Source organism: Mizuhopecten yessoensis, unplaced genomic scaffold (genome assembly GCF_002113885.1).
Source record: "Mizuhopecten yessoensis strain PY_sf001 unplaced genomic scaffold, ASM211388v2 scaffold3819, whole genome shotgun sequence".
NCBI lineage: Eukaryota > Metazoa > Mollusca > Bivalvia > Pectinida > Pectinidae > Mizuhopecten > Mizuhopecten yessoensis.
In genome coordinates, this window is record NW_018405235.1 from 860,934 (window position 1) to 869,365 (window position 8,432).

Genomic DNA, 8,432 nt, shown 5'->3' on the forward strand with positions numbered 1-8,432 from the left:
TCTTGGAACTTTGTAGGCGACACGGGTAAGTACGACAACAAGTGTACCTCATTGATCGCAATATCCGGAACCAAGTTCTCGTCCGACTCTTTGAGAAAGGCACGACTTAATGTGTCCACCAAGAACATTAATTTTCCGGGTTTGTAAGTGACTCCAAGTCATATTTCTGCAATGTCAGCAGTATCCTTTGTAGGCGAGGTGGAGCCTGGTAGAGCGGTTTTTTAAATATTGTCTGCAATGGTTTGTGATCACTCTCCACGATCACATGCCTGCCGAAAACATACTGATGGAATTTCGTGCTACCGAACGCAATTGCCAATGCTTCCTTCTCTATCTGGACATAATTTTGTTGACAAGTCATCAATGCCTTCGAGGCAAACGCAATAGGCTGTCCTTCCTGGACTAACGCTGCACCAAGTCCCTTTGAGCTAGCATCTACTGAAAGTACAAGTTCCTTAGTTTTGTCATAGTAACGGAGAACAGGTGTTTTGGTAACAAGATCCTTCAGTGTTTCAAAACATGATGTGTGTTCCTCTTCCCAGTGCCATGCTATGTCCTTTTGTAGCAGTTGACGTAATGGCGCAGATTTATCCGACAAACTAGGAAGAAACTTTCCCAAGTACTGCAGAAACCCTAGGAATGTCATTAGTTCCTCTTTACTTTTCGGTGGGTCCATTTTCTGTACTGCTCGTACCTTTTCTGGGTCTGGTTTGACACCTTTATTGGAGAGTTCATGTCCAACGTAAGTTACGCTGTCCTTTCGGAATTGACACTTTTCCTTGCTCAGTGTCAGATTGTACTCGCGCACACGTTCGAGAACACGTCCAAGCCATTCATCATGCTCGGCCATGTTGGCTCCCCAGATCAGTATATCGTCCACTATCGAATCACTTCCCTTGATATCTTGTACCATTTCCGATATGGCTCTCTGATATACTTCCGGTGCAGACTTTATTCCAAATGGGAGGCGGGTAAATCGGTATCTCCCAAATGGACTATCAAATGTACACAACCTTGAACTTTCTTCATCCAGGCGGATTTGCCAAAACCCGGATGTGGCGTCAAGTTTTGAAAATATCTTGGCATCTGTAATTTCCAGAATTACATCTTCGACAGTTTTCATGGGGTAATGTTCACGAAGGATTGCTTTGTTTAGGTCCCGTGGGTCTACACATACGCGTATCTTCCCATTGGGTTTTACGACAGTCACCATTGAGTTCACCCACGGCGTCGAGTCAGACTGCTGGACAATAACACCTTCTTTCTCCATGCGATCGAGCTCGGCTTTTACCTGGTCTTTTATCGATAAAGGAATTTTTCTTGGAGCATGAACGACAGGTTTAACAGTCTGATCCACTTGTATTTTGTGTATTCCTGGTAGGCACCCCAAACCTTCAAACACATCAGAAAATTGTTCTAGATCGGCAGGAAGACCCTTGTCCCTTTTTTCAGCTTTATCCACCGTGTTTACACGCTGAACTAGCTCCAATTCCTTGCACGACTTGGCTCCAATAATTGGTTTGACGTCGCGATCAACCACATGAAATCTTAAGTTCTTGACATTTTCCTTGTATTTGCACTTAAGGGCTGCTGTACATTTCGGTTTAATGAAGTGTCCCGAATACGAACGGAGAGGTATCCCTGATCCTGATTTCAGCTTGTGAACTGAATGAATCTTTTTTAACGTCTTTAGACTGATTACGTTGTACATAGCTCCCGTGTCTAACTGGAATAACAGCGATTTACCTTCCACTGTAACGTTTTCACACCACTCAGTTTCAACAGAGTTTATCTCCGTCTCTAAGTATCCAACATAGAACTCGTCATCTGAAGAGATATTTTCACCATCTATCGCATGTACACTTTTCTTCGTTTTGCATAATTTGGCAAAGTGATTTTTTTCCGTGGCATTTCATACAAGTTTTTCCAAAAGCTGGACAGTTTTCAGGTAAACCACTTCCGGTGTATGAATATCCACACCTTGAACAAGTATTTTCCTTTACTTTCACTGGGCGTTTGAATTTGTTCGGTTTATTACGGTAAGTTTTACCGGCACCACTGTCTTTAAACAGATGCTGTTTGGCTTTGGCGAGTGCATTTATTTTCGCATCTTCCCCGGCCATTGACTTTGCCTGGGCATGCGACAGTTCGTGTGTTCTTGCTATGTCGAGAGTTTTTACAAGTGTCAGATCGTTTCCAATGTTTATGAGTTTTTCTCTGATTTTCGAATTTCTCACACCGATAACAATCCGATCCCGTACCATTTCATCCGAATGATCATCGTTACAATCTCTCACTGCAATTTGTAATTGCGTCGTGAACTGTTCAAATGTTTCATTTTCACCCTGTGTTTTACTGTGGAATTTATATCTGTTATAAATCACATTTGACCGTGGTTTCACATATTGTTCAAAACGTTCGTAATAATACTTAAGTTCTTTCTTTTGATCCTCTGTGAGGTTCCACGTTGTGAACATGTTTCTGCCCTTTTCTCCTGACCAGATCATTAGGTAGGCACATTTTTCGGGTTCTGTTTTCGCCAACAGCGGTCCCGAGAACATACAATCCACGTGTTGCCTGAAACTTTTCCATGAAAATTCCATATCCTGGCTGTGCCAGTCCATCATCGGTGTTGAGCCCACAAGCGCTTCCATTTTGAATGCACAAATAGTTCTAGAACCTTTGTCCTATGTTTTTTAAAACCGATGTCTCATATTTGCGTAGATTCAGACCGATTCTGACACCATGTTACATAACTACAACTAACACGATGATGGCGTAATCTGTTCTCTTTAATCTCTGTCACTTGAATACGTAGGCTTGGTGATACATTGTGTTAAGCATGTATGTGAATCAGATAGTATTACTCGAACTACGTATAACAAACTGCATGTATAACTGAACCATTATAATACATGACAGCAGGCCGAGGGAAACAGTTCATTTGGTGGGTCCCAACTCCGAGGGAAAATGGTTTTGACTGTTGACTGATAAGGCAAGAAACAACTGTTTTATGACTTAACAATGAAAAACCAAAAAGTTCTATGTCAAATGTGATGTTTAGGGCTACCGACAGACGACCGTCAACAATCCAGGACCAAAAACGCTTGATCATCGGGGTGCTTGTAAACATAGGTGCGTTCGATTACCTAACATGTGACCAGTCAACAGTTGCACGCGACCTGTCAACAGTTGCACGTGACCAGTCAACAGTTTCACGTGACAAGTCAACAGTTTCACGTGACCAGTCAACAGTTTTACGGTAGCACACATTAGCTATAGTTCGTTTGGTGAATTGTCTGGGAAACAGTCGAAATTTATATAGCGAGTCAGGTAACAATACATTCTGTTGATGATACACGATTGGGCAAACAGTTCCCCAGGGCTTCCCCCTACCTCGGGATGATAGTTTTGACTGTTCCCCAAATAGCCATGAAACAATTGTATATTGTTACCTGACTCGAGATGATATCTTGAGATGATATTTGAAATATCAACCCTCGGGGAAAGGTTCTTAAGTTCCTACGGTTCGCATGGCGAATCCTCGTGTTAGAGATTATATTTATCTCACATGGCTGCACTAAGTGATCTGCACCTTAATGACGCCTCAATCAGTTGATTGTGTTTTATTATGCCGTCACGTCACGTAATTTAATACTGAATTTCTTTATAAGATTGTTATGGTTATATAAATACAGGATAATTTTGTAAGGCCACTATGGTTACATAAATACTAAATTTCTTTGTAAGGTTGTTATGGATACATAAATACTGGATAATTTTGTGCTGTGGTTATAGGTATATAAATACTAAATTTCTTTGTAAGGTTGTTATGGATACATAAAAACTGGATAATTTTTGGATGGGGTTATATGTATATAAATACTAAATTTTTTTGTAAGGTTGTTATGGATACATAAATACTGGATAACTTTGGGATGTGGTTAAAGCTATGTAAATATTAAATGTCTTTGTAAGGTTGTTATGGATAAATAAATACTGAATAACTTTGTGATGTCATTATAGCTTCATGAACACTGGATATATGTTTTTGTATTAAGGTGATTTTCACGCATATAAACATAAAAAAGTATCAAAGGATTACGTCTCGCTTTCGATTGGTATAAAAGCTTAGTTATAGATTAATTGTCAACAGGGCACATCTAACTGGGGATTTTAAAACAGAATCAGGAATAGCGAATCGAATCAACTACGGTGTACACGTTCAATAAGCAGGAAAGTGTTCCTACTGAGGACACATACTAGAGAAGAACAGAAACGAATGCAGTGCTAAATTATCAAAAAAGTAATTCGATCTCAAAACAGATTTAACTAGCACAATTTATGAACAAATATTTGGTTTTGTTATATCTTGTTGAATGTCTAACTGCTAAGGTCATTTACGGTCACGATAATGAATACCATTGAATACGCACAAGGAGAATCAGACCAGGTGTATTGGAAAGGTAATTGGCATCTGTTATATCGATGATACCAACCATGTCAATCTGAAAAAATACAATCAGTGTTACTTCCGCAAAGCAAGAAGTGGGGTAGTATCTAACTAGCACTTGTGCCGACTATTGGGGGAACCTTTATAATTATGGGTTTTCGTATGACGACCACAGCAAGGTGGCAATCCATCGGACACATATACCAAAGCGTTTGATATAACGTATATATATATATAAAATATATACATCATCAAGTAAATAAGCTATATTATGCACTTGTCAAACATAATATCACGTACCTTGTTTGTCAATAAGCCACTTTTTTTTTACATAAAGGAGTGTTTTATAAGATTTGAATCAAACTGATTTCCTCGTTTATAATGCATTCCCTTCAAAACACACAATTTGTTTTAATGAGAACAAAAGCAATTGTTGTCCTTTAAATCATTTAATGAAAAGACAAAATGTTATGACTGCTGGTAACACACATCTCGAGATTTACGCTGACGTTGCTTGTTTTAATCTGATCCTGTAGAAGACAAAAGAAAAGACAGAAGGTGACGTTAGTTTCACCCGTTCTGGGTGCATTTGTTGTTGTTGGCCTTATCCACATCAGTTACCCATCGTCATATCTAATACGAAATTCATTATGATCGTTTTTTATAACCTTGCCTGAATACATATGGAACTCATATATTTCCATGGAAATGTTAATTTCTTTTGCACATTTGTAAATGTCAATGCACAACGATGTCTTCATGTCAAATAAATAATGCGTTTTATAGCCAATGTTTATAATCCAAATAAGTAATGTACAAAGCAATTCTATGAATATCACGAGTGATATAATACCCCTTTCAATGTCAGCGCCTTGATATTCATTTTTGCGCATATCTGGTGTCATCAATAGAATATATTTAGAACACAAAATACCTTTCAGTACGAATCGCAATCTAGGTTTTCCTAACGGCCGTAAAAAAAGCCACCTCGACAACACTCGGTGCCCCGGGAGCCCCAGCCATATGATCCAGGTATACTGCACCTCCGATAAGTGTTTCGTTCACCCGGATAACAACTTCGACGACAACTGCATCCTCTCCCTTGACCTACAAGGAAAAAATACAACTGCTTTGGTAAAAGTTCAAAGTTCAGCTATGGTCATTTAAGGACGTGCCTTCATATTTATAATGTTTACAAGTGAGTTGGAGGCAGTATGCCATCTGCATTAATAATTCAAACTATGACATTTGGAACATTTACCCAATAGAGAAACAGTTGTAGCAAGTTTTCAGTATAATTCGGACAATTACAGAATTACACCAGAATGCCCCCATGGTCCTAAATTATGCATCATAGAGTGGTCACAATGCACATATTTCAGCAAAAACGGATAATATCTATATTTGGACAATTCAGAATTAAGAAAAGAAGTCATGATATAGTTCGCAGTACCATAATACACTTAAGTGCCAAAATTGATCAGAGTCGGACTGTAAATAAATTTCAACCCATCTGAAGCGAGTATAATGCGATCATCTCGTCTAATCTTCAAACTAAACTCACACTTAATATTGCAGTGTAAATAAATCAACGTGACAAAGTAGTTTAGAATAGAGCAATACCTAAATTTTAAACTAATCAGAATCGCGTATTTCCAGCCATCTTTTCCACGGTTATGTTTTCAGTGCCATAATAACATACGTACTAAATTTCAGTGATATCGTATTATCTAAGATTTGAACAATCAGCGGCCTCAGTAAAAAGCTTAGATGCAACGCTGTGCAAATATACGCATAGCAGTAGTTGTAGTTTTTTCAGAGAGAACCTTATCAGAACAAATTTAACATAACAGTAGATGTTAAGCTGCTTGTTTATTTTTCTCTTTATTGTTTTGTTTTCATTGCTCTACGCAGCATCCAAAGTTAATATGATGACGATGTTAACAGATATTGGGGCCATTTAAAGGCCACTTCAAAATGCCAATTAACCGTAATTAACTTTGACCTTCTAACCGGTCATATTATACTGACAATGGGCTGACACCAGTCCTTACTCACAGGGACAAAACCCCATGTTCTTCTTTGCTTAGGACAACTTGTTTTTACAAAAAGCGATATATAGCCAAGTAATGAATAAGAAAGCGAACAAAATTGTGCGGGATGGGAAACAATAAAGATCCCGAATGTTGTTATAGTGTTCATTTTCCCGTCCGCATGTGAAGAGCGCAAAAACAAATCTCCAACTCTTTCGGGGGTCCCGAAATTAATCACCTCTCTTACGAATCAATAGTGATAATGTTCTTAAATCCTAAAATGCAAGGGGTGTCATGTTACGAATGTGCTCTTCTGAGGTTTAACTGTTATAAAATTAAGCTATTATGATCAACTTTAAAAGCAAAGACCCATCTAAACAGATTGTCAATATAATAGATGCATCTTGCTTGAAGATTTTTGTTTACAAGTATATATAAATCGGCCAATTTGGCAGCCATTTGAGTGTCCCAAAAATGTGTGTGTGTGTTTTGTTTCACCCTCTGCAATGTTAAAGTTTCACTTCTAATATTAAATTTATCTCTGAAGGTTTCACAAGTTGTTTGGATATGGAAAAGTTTACAATATTGGGATTTTATTACGTTAACGTTTAACTGAAGTTCTTTTTGATTTTTTTTCTATCCTTCGCAAGAAGAAAAAAAGCTCACATAAAACAAGGCAAAACAGAAACACACTGAACCAGAAGAAACACGTTTTCTTTGACCCATTGAATAATAAGAAAAATTAAAAAGCAAGATTTTCTGAATCAATCGTTCATATTGTTGTGAAAAAAAATGCTTTTAAAAAACATGCTTAAGTTAAAGAAACTTTCTTACTATAATATAGAAAAGAATACCCTTTTTATCAATTAACTTCTTCAGGAATACATTCTTCCTCAATCTGAGTGATGATTTCTCGTCTTCTCTGAAAACCATATGATACAGTGTACCATTACATAATATTAGTTCATTCCTATCAGACATAACACTAACAAATACACCGTATACACCATAAGATATATAATGAGAACAATATTAATTAGGTGCGGTTAAGATAATGCCACGCTTAGTTTGTACTGGAGTAGTTACAAACATTGCCACTACTCACCGGTTACCGGGGCGATGCCTAGGCACATCAGACCTACAGTCACCAGCAGAATCGTCAGTACAAGTTTGTTGTTCATCTTCGACTATTGTGGAGCTTTGTGTGGATAACACTGACAATGCATACAAGACTTGGCGTATTTATAAGCCAGGGAACCCGACGTAATCATTGATAATTGTTTACAACCGGACCTGATAGACGCGAACATTTATGTTTTACATGACAAGTTACAGTCAAGTTTTTATAACAACTACAACACCATTTATTTCCTTGTTCGTTTTCCTTTAAGACGATCAAAGTTCCATTTGGTACCTTTTTCTAAGAATTGACATTTCTATAAAATCAACTCATATTAATAAATCGTATTTGTGATTATTTTTATTTCTAACACGAACAATTACATGAATGCACATATTGACCTCATGTTCGTAAAGTATTATGAACGTTTCATGAATCATCTTTAATGCAAATAGTTTTCTTTATTTCCTTTTCTAGGAAATATGTAAACAGAATTTCTACGAATACATTTATCGGTAATACATGCATATATAAATAAAAAACTGAAAATAACTTTCTTTATTTTTAAGGGGAAGGAGAACACAGACATGCTTTGTGTAAGTGCATACAAGAGGTTAATCTGCGCGTTAATGTTATCGTTTGTAAGAGATTTATATTACTGCCGATACTATAAATAATGAGTACTGTCAAGTATAATGCACAACTGGTTACTTCTTTATTTTGCTGCAAGAACTGACAGGAATTTCAAGTTATGTCAGTGTTGTCCTGAACACGTTTATATAATTATAAATGATAAATTTTGAGTTTTCACCCTGGAGTCATAATT

The 8,432-nt window shown here is 37.3% G+C and overlaps 1 long non-coding RNA gene across 1 annotated transcript; it reads right to left on the reverse strand.

The window, feature by feature from the left end:
• Positions 1-4,927: 4,927 nt before the first annotated feature.
• LOC110448072 lies at positions 4,928-7,787 on the reverse strand. Its single transcript, XR_002462676.1, has 3 exons — positions 7,592-7,787; positions 5,388-5,560; positions 4,928-4,983 (listed from the first exon to the last, which is right to left on the reverse strand). It is a non-coding gene; the product is annotated as an uncharacterized LOC110448072 (long non-coding RNA).
• Positions 7,788-8,432: the final 645 nt, after the last annotated feature.